The sequence below is a fragment of the Poecilia reticulata genome, chromosome 9 (assembly GCF_904066995.2).
Source record: "Poecilia reticulata chromosome 9, P_reticulata-male-v2, whole genome shotgun sequence".
NCBI lineage: Eukaryota > Metazoa > Chordata > Actinopteri > Cyprinodontiformes > Poeciliidae > Poecilia > Poecilia reticulata.
Window position 1 is genome coordinate 1,353,688 of NC_088838.1, and position 10,245 is coordinate 1,363,932.

The following is a 10,245-nucleotide window of genomic DNA, read 5'->3' on the forward strand; positions in this document are numbered from 1 at the left end:
ACTGTCAGTTAGGAGAGCAGCAACAGCTAATCGGACCGAGGTTTCCTTCTGTGCAGTCCCGTTCTGTTTAGGATCCTGCTCCGAGTGCGCATGCTATTAATGGTTTCAATCACAGTGCAAAGCAGCAACCGTATCTCTCCATGTTTCAGACCAAACATGTAGGGAAACTCGACCAATTCCTGTTAGCCACTGTACTAGCCTAGAATATTACCGCCACTTCCTGAACATAAAATTATCACGTTTATACAAGTATCACGTTTTAACAAGGTAACTCACGTTTTTACAAGATAACCGTCACGTTTTTACAAGATACTGTTGGGAATGGAATCATAATTTGTATTGACACACGGAGCATAAAATCAGCCAAGAAAAGCATTCAGACTTTACTTATTTTATTCACTTTCAGCGCTGAAAGGAGACGCTTTTACCATTACATCCGAGAAGAGTTTCTAAAAAGTCTGTAGCGTCTGAGGAGAAAGAGGAGGGCAGCTGATTATATGGACTGAAGACACTCCCTGAAATCACACCATGTCTCTGTGGCCTGGGAAAACGTTTCTTTTTCGTGAGAAATGGACCTTGGTGTCTAACAGAATCAAACATGTAACTTTTTACTATGGGCCTTTGTCTAACAGCGTGTGACTCTTTCTCGACCTTGGTAAAGCGTCTCAACATTCCCCCTGTTGGGCTCTAAAAGAGCCCAAAAAAGGGAAGACAAACCCTAGAGTAGACACTGTCCCTTCCGGAAAACATCCCCCGAGGCTTTTGCAGATGTTGATATACATAGCTTCATTTCAAGTATTGATGTTGTCTTTCATTCATTTCATTTCATTTCATGTCAATTTTGGGGGTAAAAACGGACAGGGCACCCCTATGCCTCTTAGGCGGTGGATCGCAATCACAATGTCCCCCTTACAAGCTAATAAAGAACATGTAAAGAAAGAAAATTGTTAAAGGATATTAGAGTGTTAAATTTGGAGGAACATAGGTCAACCCACCATGGCATGACTGTTTTTTTTTTGTGGTGGGAGAAAATATTTTTTTGCAGTTTTGTCAGAGCTTCGTCATCTTCAATTACACATCAATCTTAATTTTGGACCGTAAATTATTTAATTTCATTTTTGATTTATTTATTTTAAAACCAGATTTGTTTGTTTTTGGTTGGTATTAGCTCAGGTCAACACTATGCCATAGAAGGTTAAAGAACTGTAAAAAAGCAAAATCCGAAAATGTTTTCTGTTTTTTCTTTAGTAATAAAAGTTAAAAGAGATGAATGTTAAATTTAATGACACATGAAATGGTTAAAAGTTATATTGAGGGAATTGTTAGAATGCACTACAATGCAAATTGAATGAAGGGTCAGGATAGTATTTCAAAACTTAATAAAATGCCAAAAGAGATAAAGTGTTGGGTTAATATTTTCAAATGAATAAAATGTAAATGAGTAAGAGTTACTAAAATGCAAAATCAATAAAGTGTTAGGTAACATGCAAAAAGTCAATAAAATGTTAGATTAATATATGTTTTAAAAGTTAAGAACTAAAACAGGAACCAAATTTAATAAAAGGTAAAATGAATAAAAGGTAGATATTACTGAAACGTTAATAAAATGTAAAATTAGAAATGTTAAGATATTATTCTTTAATGTCAATGAAGCAATAAGGAATAATGCGTAAAGCGATCTATTAGTACGTTGATAAACCAAACTTATTTGAAAGGTAATATTTAAAAGTTAATGAACCACAGAAAGGATGCAATGTTAAATGAAATGGTAAGAAAAGCTTAGAAGTAATGAAAATGGAAAGGCACAGAACATACAACTAACACTAAACAGCAAACCAATAAATCAGGATCAAGGCAGCACAGTCAAAATATACTGGTATGAATGAACTATGATGAGGAAACAAGTAAAAATGCTTTCTAAGTAAAATGTAATAGTAATAAAGTTTAATCATATCAGTCTCTCTATAGCGAGACCTATCAACGTCAAATCAGTTTCTGCGTGTGTCCAGATGTTGAGCCGGCGCAGCTCGATGGGAAACCCTGACAGGCCAGCGAGGCTTCAGTGGCGTTTCAGCTGTAAACTGGTCCACCAATCGTGGAAGGCGCCCACAGTCTCACATCCTGGCACACCCAGAAAGGATTGGACTTCATTCTGCAACACAAAAAACACAACAAAAAGGGAAATCAATGGATTATATAAAGAAAATTAAAGTGAAGGAAAGCATCTATTTTTGTCACTAGATACTAGTACTGCCCTTAAACTCTGGAAAGCTGGAGCTCCACGGTCGTCTTTTGGTTCTGGGAAACCATCTGATAGGCAGGTGGGGTTCTATTGGTACCACTGCTCTTCTCTATGTTGGAGGTGATGCACTGAACAGCCAAGGACCTCAGGCAGGGAACAGCAGCATCCACAGGTGATGAGGAGAGCAAGGAGGACGATTCTTTCAGATTGTGCATCATCATGTTTTTTCTTTCTTCTTTTTTTTTAAAAGGCTGCTCCTTGAAGCTGAAGATCAGGTAGTTTTTTTAAATATATATACTAAGCCAATAGAGCATCAATAAATCAATGACATTTGTTATTTAAGTTCTCCTCTTAATAATAGTTAAAGAAATGCTTAAAGTAAGTAACATATTTTAACCTTCAAAAATAGCTTTGCTTGTTTTAAGTGTTGGATATTCACAGGATCAGACAAAATCAAAAACCAAACAAAAAATCATGTAAAGATCAGATTATAAAATGAATGTGCAAAACTGCCCACAGTATGTTTTATCAAAGAAATATCATTTGAAATGTATGAATTATCCCTAATAGAAACTTTAGCAGAAAATTTAAACCATACATAAATGTTTTGCTTTTATTTTAATCAAGTTCAATCAAATAGTCCTCATTTAATAAGAAGTAACCCGCTATACTAAAGGCTTGTAACATATTGTCAATAGTGTGAAAAGTTAATGATACGTGTTAATTTAAGATCCTTTGTAATATATTCCATTCATGTCATAAAAGATAACCCTGTTTTGTCTCAAACCAAAAACTGTAAATTATGATTATGAGAAATGTTTAGACATTTTAGACAGACCTTGAATCAATAGTTACATATTGCACTAGATCTTTAGCTTAATTCTGTCAATCTGTTTGACCCGCTTTAAGCAGTTCCATAATTGCTCATTTGTAAATCCCAATTTAGACCAATTTACTTTGAATCTTCGTATTTTCTTCTCATTTTAAAACCTCATGTAATTAGCCTGGTTTTTTTTTTTTTTTTTTTTTTTTTTACAAGAATAAAGTTAACCCTGTCACTCCATATTAAAGTGACTTTATGGTTTTAAATCCCAAAAGTTCAACACTTTTACCTTTTGAAAAATTGGTTCTTTCGAAACCCTTCTATAAAATATTTATTTAACTGAATTACCCTCTTTTGTAGTGTTTATCATATTTATCAATGTTTTTGGCAGTTTTGGGGAGAAATTTGATACAACTAGATTTATTAAATTATATAATTTTCAGGTTAGACCTTTCTGCATGACTTGGTTAAACAAATTATTTTGAATTATAGCCAGAGAGAAGCAAACAATTTATTCCCTGTTTTAAACAACTCTATTTTGTAGAAATCTATTTGACACATGACATCATTGTTAATTTTAATGTATTCAATTCAGAATATTCAGTATTACTTTGGAAACTCATTCGAATAGTTAAAACATTTGTGAATTTTGATTTAACCTCTTATATTTTGCTGAAGCCCAAAACTGAAACATTTCTCAATAGATCAGATTAACTCACAATTTGTAGATTAGATTCATTCCATGCATCTCCCCCTGTTTCTGTATTGAAACACTGTTTAATGTTTCGGTACAGAAACTCCTAAGAAACCCACTCAAATCATTTAGCCCACATTTCTTTCATTGCTAACTATAACAGTTGGGTTTAATTTAAACAGGGTGTTTACACCTCAGTGAAAGAATTGAATATTTGATTGACAATATGTGCAGTAAACCCATCATTTGGTTCAGTAATTTTCTGAAGAGTAATTTTCCTAAGATTTGAAATGGATTCAAATAAACTTAAATCAAAACTTGAAATACTAGTCCTCATATTTGTAGCCACTGTAATTTGAGCCAAATAGATTTTAGACTATTCTTTTTTGTATTTGAAGTGTGGCTGGTTGTGTTTTTGTAAATTAGGAAATTAACATTTTTTACCGTACTTTTATCCTTTTTCAATCGTTGTCATGCTGGAGGAGAAAAACACATTAGCCAGATGTTGGACAATCAGAGTTATAATCATTCAGGCAAACAAAATATTTCTGTAAGCTGCAGAGTTCTAACACCCTGCTGCATCGGGCCTTCACTTGTACCATTAAACTTATCCTGGGGATCAGATAGAGGTCAGAATGCAAAGGCAGTAGACCATGAATGTGCTGTAAATTAAACTAAGGTGAGAAAAAGTGGCATCACACAACTCAAAAATTCAAGAAAAACCATTAAAAACTACCAAGTTTTGTTGGCAGCCATTTTGTCTCCAACCTGTAGACTGAGTGGAATCCCAGGGGCCCCGGAGTCCAAACCACATGACCAGAGACGTAAGAACCCAGGACCAACCATGGCAACAGACAAGCAGGACCGCCTCTGAGTCTCAGGATGACTTTACATGTGATGTTCCATTTGCCCCATCAGAAGCTGTTCAGGGCAGCATTCAGTCCCGCTGTGCAGAAAAATCTGGACAAAGTGTGTGGCCCCCCTTGAGAGAGCGAGGGAGGGACGGAGAGATACAGCATGTCATTGTTTTCAAACCTCCGTATCACGTCGGGCAGAATCCGGTGGTCTTTTCTGCCATAGGAGACCCTCACAAATCACGCCTGGGTCTCGTCCTTTAGCCAGGTGTGTCCTCAGAGATCACAGTCAAACATCCAATGCGAGATCCTGCAAGCTGCAATTCGTCCTCATGTGACAACAGGAAAAATCCAACCTCACTGACCTCTGTAGAAGCTGTAAGAATCGTCCAATAGGTCTTTGCCCTCAAACAGCAGTCCAGAAGATGGTACAATTCATAGGTGTAGAAAGTGCAAATGTCCAAGTCGGCGTGGCTAAGAACAGCAGAGGGCTGATGCCTTTTCTCCTCGCATGGCCCTGAACCCGCAAAACCCGGCCCCCATGGTCCCCGTCAGACCACAGGAAGCAGAACTGCTAGAGTAAAAACAAAGTAAATTAAGAAAATAAAAGTGTGTGCCCCTTTTGCTCACATAATTATAAATTAACTGTCTTTTCTGTAGCTTGTGATGTAGAGTTGCCTCTTTTTTGTTTCTTTTCTTTTGTTTCAGCCAGGCTCAGGGTCACTGGAGCGGCTCAGATAACGTCCACTGCCTCAGTCTGAGCTCAAAAGATAAAATAGAAATGCATTAAGATGATTCACCCTCAGATGTTTCAGAATTAACTGGTTGTAGACCCAACTCCTTTCAAAAATCAAACTAAGAAATTATTAAACATTTTGACAAAATTTAGTATTTCCAGCTTCATACACTTTTCATCTATGGTTATTCAAATGCATATGTAAAATAATTAATTCAATATTGTACAATTTTACACAAAAGCATCCTTGTGATATTGCCACACTTTAAGACAACCAGTTAAATTTCCTTAATAATTTAGGTCAAAAGAAAACTGTAATCAGTTATTCTTTATTCCATTAATGAAAATATTACCATTATCCTGATATTTTTCAAAACTGCTGAGTGTTGTATTTATGTATTTTCTTTTTAGAAAAAAAATTGTTCACATTTTGTCAGAATTTTTCTCCATGTCCCTTTGGGCTCCGTAGAATTTAAAGTACTTTTAACCAAAATGTTCTCAATATAACAATTAAATCCAACTGTAACTTTATACAATTAAAATTAGAGGTGATGCAGGAAACCATCAATCTGAAAATAAACATGGCATAGATATTGATTGAAGCTATTCAATTTTATATAACCAATTGTTAATTTAGTAAGAGCTTCTCTATAACTCTGTATTTCAGTCATGCAGGAAGGCCCAGTATAAGAGCTCATTAAATGAACTCACAATATACCAATGTCAAATGAATACATTCATAATTAACCGTATCTTTAAACCAACTAGGAATTAGTTTATTTCTTCTCCACCCCCTGTTGATATAATTTAAAAATTGGAAAATGATTTTGCATTTACTTTTCTCCAAACTAAAATTTTACAGGGTTTTACAAGTTTTCCAAATCATCTATCTAGAATTGAAAGTAGACTATCAGATGTTCTAAATGTAAAGTTTTATCAGAAATGTTTTATCTTTATTAAGTTTTATGTTTATCTTTTACCATTTCACCCTTTTGTTTTCGTATGTAAATAGAAAACAAACATTTCTGACAACAACATTTCTATTGTTCTCAGAAATATTTTTCAGAGATTCTTTTTCTAAAATGTCCAACTGAAACTGTACTGCAAAGGCCAAAAGTTTTATTATTTTAAAGAGTTCAGATCAGAATTTGGATTGCTTTGCTAAAAGGCCGTGTCAATGTTTATTTTGAACTGACAAAAGAAAAATTGATCAGATTTTTTTTGTGGCAGAGGAGAAAAAAATGTAGACAAATATTATGCAGTACTGTAAGATGTCATTGCGTTTCAAATCAAATGTTCTGTTGGACTTGAATTTATGCATCAATTCAATCAAAATTTAAGGCACACAAGTGTTGTGAGCCCATTGTTGTCCAATCAGTTTGTTTTTACATAATCAATCATATCCACTTTAGAAGTTTCATCATATCCAATTTGTGCCTTTCTACCAAGACATGCAAGTGTTTCGAAAGCAGCAGTTAGTTAGTAAGTTAGTTAGTTTTGTTATTAGAATATCAAAACAACAATCATATTAATAAAAATGAAAAGAAAATAAAACACGTCAAACTAAATGAAACAGTCTCGTAATAAATGCTATCTGGTTTTAAACCAAAGCTGAAATGTGATTACTCCTTTTCAAATGTATTATTTCCCACTTTGAAATGAGGTAACCGAATTATTTAGATTTAGAATCATTAATTGTCTTTGAGACAAGAATATGTTGCAACCAATGTAATTGAATCTAGAGCTGTTTCATAATCACCCTTGAACTCAAACACATACTCATATTATTTACCAATCAGTTCCCTCTTTATGTATTTTAAGGTGACCAAGTTTCAAATGAAAATAAATCCTGTTTGATAGATAATAAGAGAGAAAATATTGTTTAGTCCATGATAAAGTTCAAGTTGCTATAAACCTCAATTTTTCAAGTTTCATTAAGTTTAAATTTAAACCCCTCTACAGCTAAGCTGAGTTTCAAAAACTTCAACACATTAGATGTCACTTTATTTTGTTTTAATTTTACCTGTTTTGTAATTTCATTCATCTTTCATATAGTTAATTTTACCACATGTGAAAAAGTGATTGTGCCAGATTAGTTTAGTTCCAATCAGTTTTCCCTTAGCGTCATTTATTCCTTCCAGCCAGTATTACCCGAAGGCTGTCTGTTTAACAGGTCGCCTCCTTTCATCTGCACCAGGTATTCTATCCTTTTTATTTAGTTTTTCTCTTTTTCCCTTATTTTGATATTCATCATGCTCTGCCAAATAAGTTATTAATGCTTCTATTTGCTCTCAGAGTGTAATCTATGACCTGATGCCCCACTTTGGATCGTATTTTTTCCTTTTCAAGTTCACTCTCTCTTTTAGGCTCAAAATTTAGGTTTCAAAAATCACCTCTTTTTTTTGTTTTGCTCGCACCGGCGAGGAAATCAAACGCAGCAGAAAGAATTGTCAACAACCACAGATAAAATCAAAAACCTCCCACTGATTATAGTTCCCAAGGTTTACCATGGTTTTAAAACACATTACCATAAACAGAAAAGAGTACATTTAACACATACGGCTGCTCAGCAGAAGCTTACACACACAGCTGACAGACACACACAGCTTTACACAGAAATGGATCCACACTTTTCAGCTCCTATTTTTGTCCTCTTTCAACTCTTATTCTATAGAGGATCAGATCGCGATCAACCTTATTTCATACTTGTCCTATGGTGGACCCTCTCAACACTTTTTGTGTCTCTTGAGTAAGTCCCAGATTGGCTACCGCGTTCTTTTCCGAGGGCAGTACTCCCCGAGGATAAAACCGACAAAACCTAGCCTGAACTTTTCCCGCGTCCAGGAAAAGCGGGGGACGGCCAGTTCCCACTGCAAGCCAATCAACCTTAACACCTAAATCTTCACACCTAAAAACTACTTTATTTCTCCACACCTAAAAACTACTTTATTTCTCCACACCTAAAAACTACTTTATTTCTCCACACCTAAAAACTACTTTATTTCTCCACACCTAAAAACTACTTTATTTCTTCATACCTAAAAACTACTGTTTCTTCACACCTAAATCTACTTTTTCTTGTCTATACTCCTATGAACAGTTAAACATGAATTTGAACAGAAATGTATGAAATTTAGACAACCCTGGGAAACAGTACAGACAACGGCTGATAACTGAAATTTATACAGACCTGAGAAACAGTACAGTGGTGTATTATTAAGGAACAAATGTCCTTACCTTTCATGTGGGCCCCACACCAGAGTACTGTTCCGGAAAGCCTGCGCCTGAACGGCCAGTCCAATCTCCGCTCATGTGTCAACACAAAACCATCCTCTGCTACCAACTGTTGGGAATGGAAATCCCGATCGATGAATCATAATTTGTATTGACACACGGAGCATAAAATCAGCCAAGAAAAGCATTCAGACTTTACTTATTTTATTCACTTTCAGCGCTGAAAGGAGACGCTTTTACCATTACATCCGAGAAGAGTTTCTAAAAAGTCTGTAGCGTCTGAGGAGAAAGAGGAGGGCAGCTGATTATATGGACTGAAGACACTCCCTGAAATCACACCATGTCTCTGTGGCCTGGGAAAACGTTTCTTTTTCGTGAGAAATGGACCTTGGTGTCTAACAGAATCAAACATGTAACTTTTTACTATGGGCCTTTGTCTAACAGCGTTTGACTCTTTCTCGACCTTGGTAAAGCGTCTCAACAATACCCATCACGTTATAACGTGATAGCGCTAGATTTTTTCCCCCCTGCGTGATAGCAGTGCGCTTCCGTAGATTTGAGACTCGGATGGAGGTTCACCTTATACGTAAAGCCATGGCTATGGAAGTATTTAAAACAAAACATATGCATATTAGGATGGCAAAGGTCAAAGACCAGACCTAAACTCAATCGACAATCTGTGGAAAGATCTAAAAACCGCTGTTCACAAACATTCTTCATCTAATCTGACCGACCTGAAACTTATTTTCAAAAAAGAATGAGCAAAGCTGGTAGAGACAAACCCTAAAAGACTTTCTGCCGTATTAGCAGGAAATGTGGTTCCACAAAGTATTGACTCATGAGCACTGAAAATTTTGCATATCACACTTTTCAGTTTTTTATTTGTAAAAAATGTATTGAATCATTTATAAGTTTATGAACTATATTCATGTTTGTAGTTGTAATGTGACAAAATATGGAAAAGTTCAAGGGGTATGAATACTTTTGCAAACCACTGCTTATACAAAGGAAATCTGTGCAATACACAATACAGTTATGTACATAACATATTTGATTTCTTGAACCATTCCTCCATCATTTAGCCTTTTTTCACCATATTTTTGAGCCACAAATGTATTATTTGTGACTCAAAATCACTCTCCAAAATTGAAGCAAAAAGCACTCTTAATGTGGGGATGCACAACGACTGCATAATTATTTTTGTGTACAAACCACAATTTCCTACATTTTTACTTCTAGAATGGCAATTTTTACACTGTTGTATCTGTAGTTTAGGACATCTAACTGTTGGATCAGCAAAGCAAAAAAAAAAAAAACAACAAAAAAAACAGAAAAATTACTTGTTCCTTGCTTTATGACAAAGTAACCAAGTTAATTCCAATACAGTTTTACTATAAATAAATAAATATACATATTTCGTAGTTTGAAACAGAGAGTGTAATTTTACTTTAATCAACAGTCAATTGGAAGAGGATAAATCTGTGTATTATAAAATATATTGCAGGACCAATACACCAGAATAAGAGAGAGAGAGAGAAATTCTAATAAGATCATAAACTGAAACCCTGAGCAGTGGAAAACACACACGCACAAAGGAAAACCTTTTTTTTATAGAGCACCCAGGTGAAAAAAAGTATACTTTATTATACTTCAAACATACTT

General features: G+C 35.0%; 1 long non-coding RNA gene across 1 annotated transcript; it reads right to left on the bottom strand.

Annotated features, from left to right (window-relative positions):
- Window positions 1-375: 375 nt before the first annotated feature.
- LOC145552976 (uncharacterized) lies at window positions 376-5,744 on the bottom strand. The gene is made up of 2 exons (XR_014089130.1): window positions 4,496-5,744; window positions 376-4,235 (listed from the first exon to the last, which is right to left on the bottom strand). It is a non-coding gene; the product is annotated as an uncharacterized LOC145552976 (long non-coding RNA).
- Window positions 5,745-10,245: the final 4,501 nt, after the last annotated feature.